Genomic DNA, 8,067 nt, shown 5'->3' with positions numbered 1-8,067 from the left:
GGGCGAGGGCGCGGCGGTGGCGACTCCGGCGGCAGCCTCGGCGGTCTGGGCGGGGCGGGAAGCCCGCTTTCAACCCCGCGTACCCTCTGACCCCGGAAGTGCTTGCCGCGCAGGACCCCTTGAAAAAAAGCGAGGACCCATCTTTTTTAGGTCACAAGATTGCGCCAACTTCCACATGGTATTTAAAATAAAAACCTTTTATCGGCCTGACATTGAAAAGAAGGCCCCCGATGGGCAGGAGGTGTGAGTCCGGCAAAGTTTTAAGATGAATATGCATTTTGGAAACCTTAGCGGCACTGGCAGGTATTTGTTAATATTAGTGTTGTGTAAGAGAACGATACATTATTTTCCGGGCCTGAATAAAGGGATCGGGTGCGGAGCGACACGGGCAGCCCCGGCGATAACTGCAGGCGGCAGCTGGGAAGCCGCGGGTTTAAAACATGCGCGTGAGGCGGCCAGAGCGCCTGCGCAACGATGGTGGAGACGGGAGGGGCAGCCGCGGTCTTCCGGGGGGGAGGGGCGGTGAGGCGAGGCTGTCGGAGCGGGCGCGCGCGCGCGCGGTGGGGCACGTGGGCCTCCTTCGTCCCTGGCGTCCCGGCGCTTCGCGCCACCCCCCACCCCGGCCCCAGCCCGCGGCGGCGGTCGGTGAGGAGAAAAACCGAAACCCACCCTCCGCCGCTGCCGGAGTCATGGCTGTGTTAGTTGTCTTGGGGGAGCGCTGGGAACATGGTTATACAAAGAATGGCGTCCGTTTACATAATGCTTTGTTTGCATTTTGCCAGTTTCTTTCGGTTAAACCCGCAGAAGCCCCTCCTCCTAAAGCGTAGTTTTAGCCAAGACAACCTCATCAGATATTTAATACAATGGTGTGCTTGTTGGGGGTCGCATTTATTCAGTGGGTGCCGATCAGTGCTTCTGGGGGTGTTCTGTGGTTTCCCCACGCGGTCTATGCCTCAGCTGCTGCCTGTCGGCCTTCTTGCGTGATGCGGTCGCCGCGCCCTGCTCTCCGGGGGCGGCCCCAAAAAGGGCCCCGCCATCTTGGAATGCTTTTCCTGCCGGGTGTTGTTACCGCACCTTTCTCTCGTTAAGGAAGGATGCTTAGAACGCTGGTGGGCCAGTTGTGCCTCTTGCCCCTTGCTCTTTCCTCGGGTCAAGCCCGGCAGAGGAGGCCGTGTGCGCAATGTGCACGGGTCCGTCAGGGAAGGCAGCCAACGTGGCGGCTCCTCCGCCCCCCTACTCACGAGGGCGGCCGCCATGTTTCCCGAACACAAAATGGCGACACGTGGCTGGGATTCGTCGCCAGCGAGAAATTGGGGTCGGCCCGAAAGCTCTAGAATGCGCCCCTTTACGTTCCCGCCCCCCAGCTCATCCCCTGGCCGCATGGGAATTAAAAAAAAAACAAACCCGCAGGCTCGTTCAAACCTCAGTGGATCAACTTGAATCGTTTTCCTCACTTAATTTGAAACGGAATGCGAATGGTGTAAAATGGCATGAAGCCGAGTCTCGCGCTCTTTTTAACAAGCAATTTAATTTAAGTAAATGGGAGGGGGCCAGTACCAGTGAGTAATTTAGGGTCCTCAGTACAAAGCATTTAGGGATCACTGCGTTAAGGGATGAGGTGACACGAAACGACTTTTCTGAGCCTTCCTAGCACAGGTAGTTGTGCTGGAGAGACTAAGAAATGGTTATAAAGCCTTTTTTTTTTTTTTTTTTTTTAAAGACAGTTTCCAAGAAAGGACCAGGATGCCTGTGACCTTTTCTACGGGCCAGCTTGCCCTGAGTTTACCACATTTGTTGTTCACTTTTAAGTTTAAAGGGACATTTGTTCTGTATCAGTCCCAGGTCCTTTGTTAAGCATTTTACTGCAAAGTAACTTTCATTTTTAAAATGACCCTCTGAAGTAGGTGGTTTTACCATGCTCTCTCTCTCTCAACAGATTGAGGTCCAGAGAGATGAAGTGACTAATTCAGGGTCACACAGTGAGGATGGAATCCAGACCTTCTGATTTCCTTATTGGTGAGCTCATTTCCAAATTTTTCTGTAAAGCGGCGTTTTAGAGTTTTACGTGCTATTTAAGGGGTAGGTGATCTTGCCAATGAAAGGAACCCCTTTGGTAATCTTTTCAGTGTGTGTTTGTACTTGGGGATTCCCAGTTTTTCCTAGTGTGAGCCATACCTGTATCAGGACATACTATTTATGGAGTGTCTGCCTGAGGAAAGGGAGAAGGAAGTGATTCAGCCTGCCTAAAGGCTCTAGTAGCTGTCAGTGTGCCTTGTCAGTGGCACATTTGAGTCTACCTGGCTCTGTGAGAGCAGACAGTTTCTTGGTATGATTCACTTGCTTCCTTCAACTACTGTGGCCGTCACTTCTGTGTTCACCACCCCAACCAGGTAAAAACGAACAATTTTACTCTGGTGCCAAATCTCCATTTTTTAGCAAATATTGACAGAGCATGACAGTGTTAGATAAATCATAGTCTGTGGATACAAGTTACCTGTAACAGGTTACTTGTGGGCCAAACAACAAATAATTACCTAAATAGAGCTATATTGTGTCAGAGATGGAGAACAGGGCTTTTTGCCTCCTTGTATTTATGTTCATGTTATTTGTTAGACTTCTCAAAGTGCTTTCATATTATGTAATTCTACAAACAACTTTGATAGGTTAGGTATATAATAGCAACAGTGACAATAATAGCACGAGTGCTTGGTATATAACAGACACTGTTAGAAGCTTTAATCTATGGGTTAATTCAGTGACTCACATTTTAAAAAGCAAACTACTGTAAAAAGTAAAATATACATGCTAATCATACATATATGCAAATCATACATACATGCACACCAGTTTATAACAGTTTTTTAGCAAAACTATTTATCTTTACACATCAATGTGCTCTTGTAATTTGTTCTCTTTTTTACATTTAAAGAAAGGCACATCAAAACTGAAATGATAAGAAACCCATTGTTATATTGTGACCAATATGATTAATTACACATGTAATCCTCACAAAACCATCTGAGATGGGGGTGATGCTATTTCTGTTTTTCAAAGGTATAGAGAGGATGAACAAGTCTATCCCAATTATTCATTTATTTATTCACTTTATTTTTAAAGATTTATTACGTATACAAGAACTGGGGTATAGGCCAGAGGAGCAGGTGGTAAGGGATTTCAACAGAGATAGAATGGGGAGCAGAACAGACAGGTTGGCTGAAATACAAAAGGGCGAGACAGGAGAGGTCTGCCCTGCTATGTGGGTTACCTCCCTGGCCTGGAATTGAACTTGTGCTGCAGTGGCTGCACACAACTTCTTAGTGCTGCACTTTAACCTGTTGTGCCACTAGGGAGGGCCCTATCCCAGTTGTTTAGTGTTAAAACAAGGATTTAAATCGAGGCAGTTTGAATTGAGAGATTAATTTACCATTGTTTAATTACTGATCTAGATGTAGTCTTTGTAAAGGGTCTTGTCTTAAAGGGAGACAGTTGGCTAGGAAATTAACAATACTAGTAAATATTAAAAGGGAAACAATAAAAGGACAAAGCTAGGCATAATCAAGAATTATCCAGGGCTTCCCTGGTGGCACAGGGCTTCCCTACTGGCACAGGAGTTAAAAGTATCAGCACTATCAAGCTACGCCAGCCACTGCAGCATTAGTTCAATCCCCAGCCAAGGGAGCTGACCCAGATGATGCAGCAGATGTCTCCTATCTTGCCCGCTGATGACCAGTAGATATGCCTGTTCTGCTCCCCAATCCATTGCTGGTGAATTCTCTTAACTCCTCTTGGCCCTTGCTCCTCTGGCCTACACCCCAGTTCCTCTATGCATACAAGTAAAGTAAAAATAAATCTTTTAGAAAAGAATTACTCGACCCTCCCTGCTGGCACAACAGGTTAAAACACAGTACTTTGAAGCTCTCTGCAGTCTCTGCAGCACGAGTTTGATCCCTAGCCAGGGAGGTGACCCACGTGGCATGGCAGACCTCTCTTGACCTACCTACTGTTCCCCTCAACACTGTATTTCAGTCGATCTGCCTGTTCTGCTCCCTACTCTGTCTCTGGTGATTCCTTTCACTCCCTGACACCTCTGGCCTATACCCCAGTTCTTGCATGCATAAATAAATCTTTAAAAAAAGAGAATTACTAAAATTCATAGCATTCTACTCCTCTAAATCTGTCACCTATTTATTTTACGTAAATAAAATTTTATCATCTTTCTACTCATGATTGTCCCTATTTTAAGCTTTTTCTTCCAGGAATATTTTAATTTCTTCTTACATTCTTCTAGGACTCTTCTCATCTCTGAAGCCTTTCCTAATTCTGAGCCTTCCTTTTGGCAGTCTCATTTGGTCATTGATTAAATTATTGGTATTGATAACGTGTTGTATAGACAATAGGTGCCTTGGGTGGCCCTGTGATCTGGCAAATAAGATTCTGCTCTTGGGAATCCAAGGCTTTGTCTCTTAACTCCAGCTCTGCCATTAACTAGCTTTCAGATGTCTACAACCCAGTATTTTTATCTGGACCTCAGTTTTCCCATCTGTAAAATAGGAAAACAAGAGATGAAATGATCTCTAAAGACCCTTATAAATTTGCCCACAGAGAAATGATATATAATGATCTTGATTATTCATCCCAGCGGAGGAGGATTATGTAAATATTTTACTCACTTTTGGCAAATTCTCCACTCCCTTCCTCAGAATTGCACTATCTTGTGGATACGTGAGTGAACTCCTCACCACCCATTTTACAGATGAAGTGACTGAGATGTGAAGCAACTGACTAAATAGACTCTGCCCCACCCCTGGAGCCTCACACATGACTCTTCTCCTCCTACTCAAGTGATCTCAGGTTGGTTAAGAGGTTTAATGAGGTTGGGAAGGTGAGTCAGGCTTAGACTTTGGAAATTGGACCACAGATATATACTTTATTCAGGGGAAGGATTTTTTTCCCTCTTACTTCATGTTAGCATGTTATATGAAACCTTTCAAAGTCATTCATATTACTTATTTAATCACCACAAACAGCTTTGCCAGGAAGATATTATTATGCCCATTTTATGGAAGAACCATCTTTGGATCAGACAAATGAGCTGACTTGCCCAGTGTTACACAGCTTGTTAGGGCCTGAACTTGGCCTCTTAACTCCTAGTTCTGGATTATTCCTTACCTTGATTTCTGATGCTTGTGGAACTGACTTTGACATGTGGAATAACTTTATCTTAAACTCAGTAACCTTTCTAGGGCCTTCCTGGTGGCACAGGGAGTTAAGTCCTGGCACTGTGAAGCTATTGGTAGCCACTGCAGCATGTGTTTGATGCCTCGCCAGGGAGGTGACCCACATGGTGCAGCAGACCTCTCCTGTCTTGCTGGCTGCTTCCCGCCGCAGTGAACTTTGTCTATCTTCCTGTTGTGCTCTCCACTCTCTCTGGTGAATCCTCTTACTCCCCATACCTCTGGCCAACACACCAGTTCTTGTATATTTAAATAAATAAATCTTTAAAAAATTAAAATCCTTTCCATATAGGATTTTGTTTTGTTTTGTTTTTTTTTTTGTTTTTTAAAGATTTATTTATTTATTCATATGGAACTGGGGTACAGGCCAGAGATGCAGAGGGTGAGAGGATTCACTAGAGACAGAGCGGGGAGCAGAACAGGCAGATCAACGAAGTACACTGCTGAGGGGAGCAGCGGGCGGGTCAGGCGAGGTCTGCCGCACCATGTGGTCACCTCCGGTGCAGGCGGGAATCAAACTCATGCGGAAGTGGCTTAAGCTTCTTAGTGCAGTGCTTTAACCCGCTGCGCCACCAGGGAGGGCCCCAGGATTTTTTTTTTTAATGCACACAAGAGCTAGGTTGTAGGTCAGAGGTGGGGAGGGCAGTGAGAGAATTCATCAGAGACAGAGTGAGGAGCAGAATAGGAGGACTGACTGAAATGCACTGCTGAGAGTAGCAGTGGGCAAGATAGGAGAGGTCTGCTGTGCCATGTGGGTCCGCTCCCTGGAGGATCGAACTTACCCTGCAGTGACTGTCGGTAGCTTTATAGTGCCTTGTACTACTAGTGAAGCCTCTCCATATAGTTTTATTTTTCTACTCCAGAACATCTAATCCATTTATATTAGGTTCCTGTTTCTTTTGGTTTAAGAGAATTTCTTCCCTTTTGGTTCTGGGTTTGGGAGTGGTAGGAATGATTTTTCAGGGATATTCAAAGTTCTCTGAGAGTAGGGACCACATTTCTTTTCTTTTCTTTTTTTTTGCAGGCCAGAGGTACATGGGTGGTAAGAGCATTCACCAGAGACAAAGTGGGGAGCAGAACAGACAGACTGATGAAATATACTGCTGAGGGGAGCAGCGGGCAGGTCAGGAGAGGTCTGCCTTGCCATGTGGGTCACCTCCGGGGCAGGGGATTGATGAAGCAACTGAAGCCAGTTTCCCAGCACTGTGCTTTAACCCATTGTGCCACTGGGAAGGGCCCCCACATTTCTTTTTTTAAACATACTTTCATCAGCAAGAATTCTGCAGCTTTTTGAATTTCCAACATGTAGCCTTTTTTTCTAAAAACATGGTTTCCGCTTTTCTTCCTCTTTCAGATTTAGCTTCCTATTTCTTTATTTAAAATTATAGTAAGGGCCCTCCCTGGTGGCACAGTGGGTTAAAGCACAGAGCTTTGAAGCTATTGCAGCCACTGCAGCATGAGTTAGATCCCCAGCCAGGATAGGTAACCCACATGGCACGGCAGGCCTCTCCTGACCCGCCTGCTGCTCCCCTCAGCAGTGTACTTAGTGGATCTTCCTGTTCTGCTCCCCACTGTGTCTCTGATGAATCCTCTCACCCCTCGCATCTCTGGCCTTACCCCAGTTATGTGTGCATAAATAAATGTCTTTATAAAATAAAATTATAGTAAGTTGATGGAAACTTTTCTCAGTAACTTTCCAGGCTACCCTAAGTCATATTATCCACTTTTGTGGTTAGTAACAATTTGACCTTATGTGCTAGTAATCCTGCACTTCTGTTACAGAGTCACTAGTTGGTTTCCTTAGAAGCACAAGACATTTATTGGTATGCTTTATATAAGTGACCAGGAGTTATAGCAATGTCCTTAGTCTGAATTCTCCCACGTGGTCAAGGCAGTACGGTAAGGATGAGGGAGTGTAGAGAACAGAATACAAAGTGTGGACAGTGAGAAAGAGAAAAAAGGTCAGACAAAGAAAGAGAAAAGAATAGGCAGAGAGGAGAAACAGGACCACTGAAGGGAAGACAAATAGATGAATGCAGAGATTTGGGAAGGCAAAGACATCAGTTCAGAGATCTGGTAGCCCCTTCTGTGATGTGGGAAGGATAGGCCACTGCTGTGTCAAGGAAGAGCACCTGGTATGACTTCCTGAGCTGATTTTGGGCAGTACCTCTTTTTATCTTCTGTTTCCAGTATCATGTAGAAGAGATTTCTTTGTTTCTGCTGTCAGTTCTGATTAAATACCAGTAAAATAATATTAGTTCAGTTGATTTATTGAGGAAAATGTGCTGCAGAAATTATATAAGATATTCCTTGTCAGGCTTCATCTTGTTTATTTGCTCAACAAGTAATTAATTATTGTTTGATATGTTATAGACTTTAGAATGTAAAAGTAGGCAGTAGCTACCTAGGATGCTGACCAATTCATCAGTTCATCAGTTGTTTAATAAAGCCAATTTTCTTTTTTTTAAGATTTTATTTATTTATGCATACAGAACTGGGGTACAGGCCAGAAGTGCAGGAGTGTTGAGAAGATTCACCAGAGGCAGAACAGGGAGTAGAACAGGCAGATCAAGGAAGTACATTGTTTAGGGGAGAGGTGGGCAGGTCCAGTCTGTTATGCCATGTGGGTCAGCTCCCTGGCTGGAGATCGAACTCAGGTGAAGAGGCTGCAGCAAGCTTAATGGTGCTGCACTTTTAACCTGTTGTGCCACCAGGGAGGGCCCATAGCCAGTTTTCTTTAAAAAATATAAATAAGGGCCCTCCCTGGTGGCGCAGCGGGTTAAAGCACAGCACTAAGAAGCCAAAGCCACTTCTGCATGAGTTCAATCCCCGC

The 8,067-nt window shown here is 45.2% G+C and overlaps 1 long non-coding RNA gene across 2 annotated transcripts in view; it reads left to right on the top strand.

Annotated features, from left to right (window-relative positions):
- Positions 1 to 134: 134 nt before the first annotated feature.
- LOC105854256 overlaps positions 135 to 8,067 on the top strand; it is a 45,966-nt gene continuing 38,033 nt past the window's right edge. Inside the window, exons 1-3 of one of the 2 annotated variants that reach the window (XR_001145952.1) lie at positions 135 to 303; positions 1,937 to 2,016; positions 4,701 to 4,851. This is a non-coding gene — a long non-coding RNA (uncharacterized LOC105854256). Of the gene's footprint in view, positions 304 to 598; positions 698 to 1,936; positions 2,017 to 4,700; positions 4,852 to 8,067 lie in introns of those variants that run through there. The other variant, XR_001145953.1, reaches the window with a different exon arrangement.

This window comes from Condylura cristata, unplaced genomic scaffold (assembly GCF_000260355.1).
Source record: "Condylura cristata isolate star-nosed mole 26May11 unplaced genomic scaffold, ConCri1.0 scaffold00031, whole genome shotgun sequence".
NCBI classification, from domain to species: domain Eukaryota; kingdom Metazoa; phylum Chordata; class Mammalia; order Eulipotyphla; family Talpidae; genus Condylura; species Condylura cristata.
This window is presented reverse-complemented; position numbering and strand designations above follow the sequence as displayed.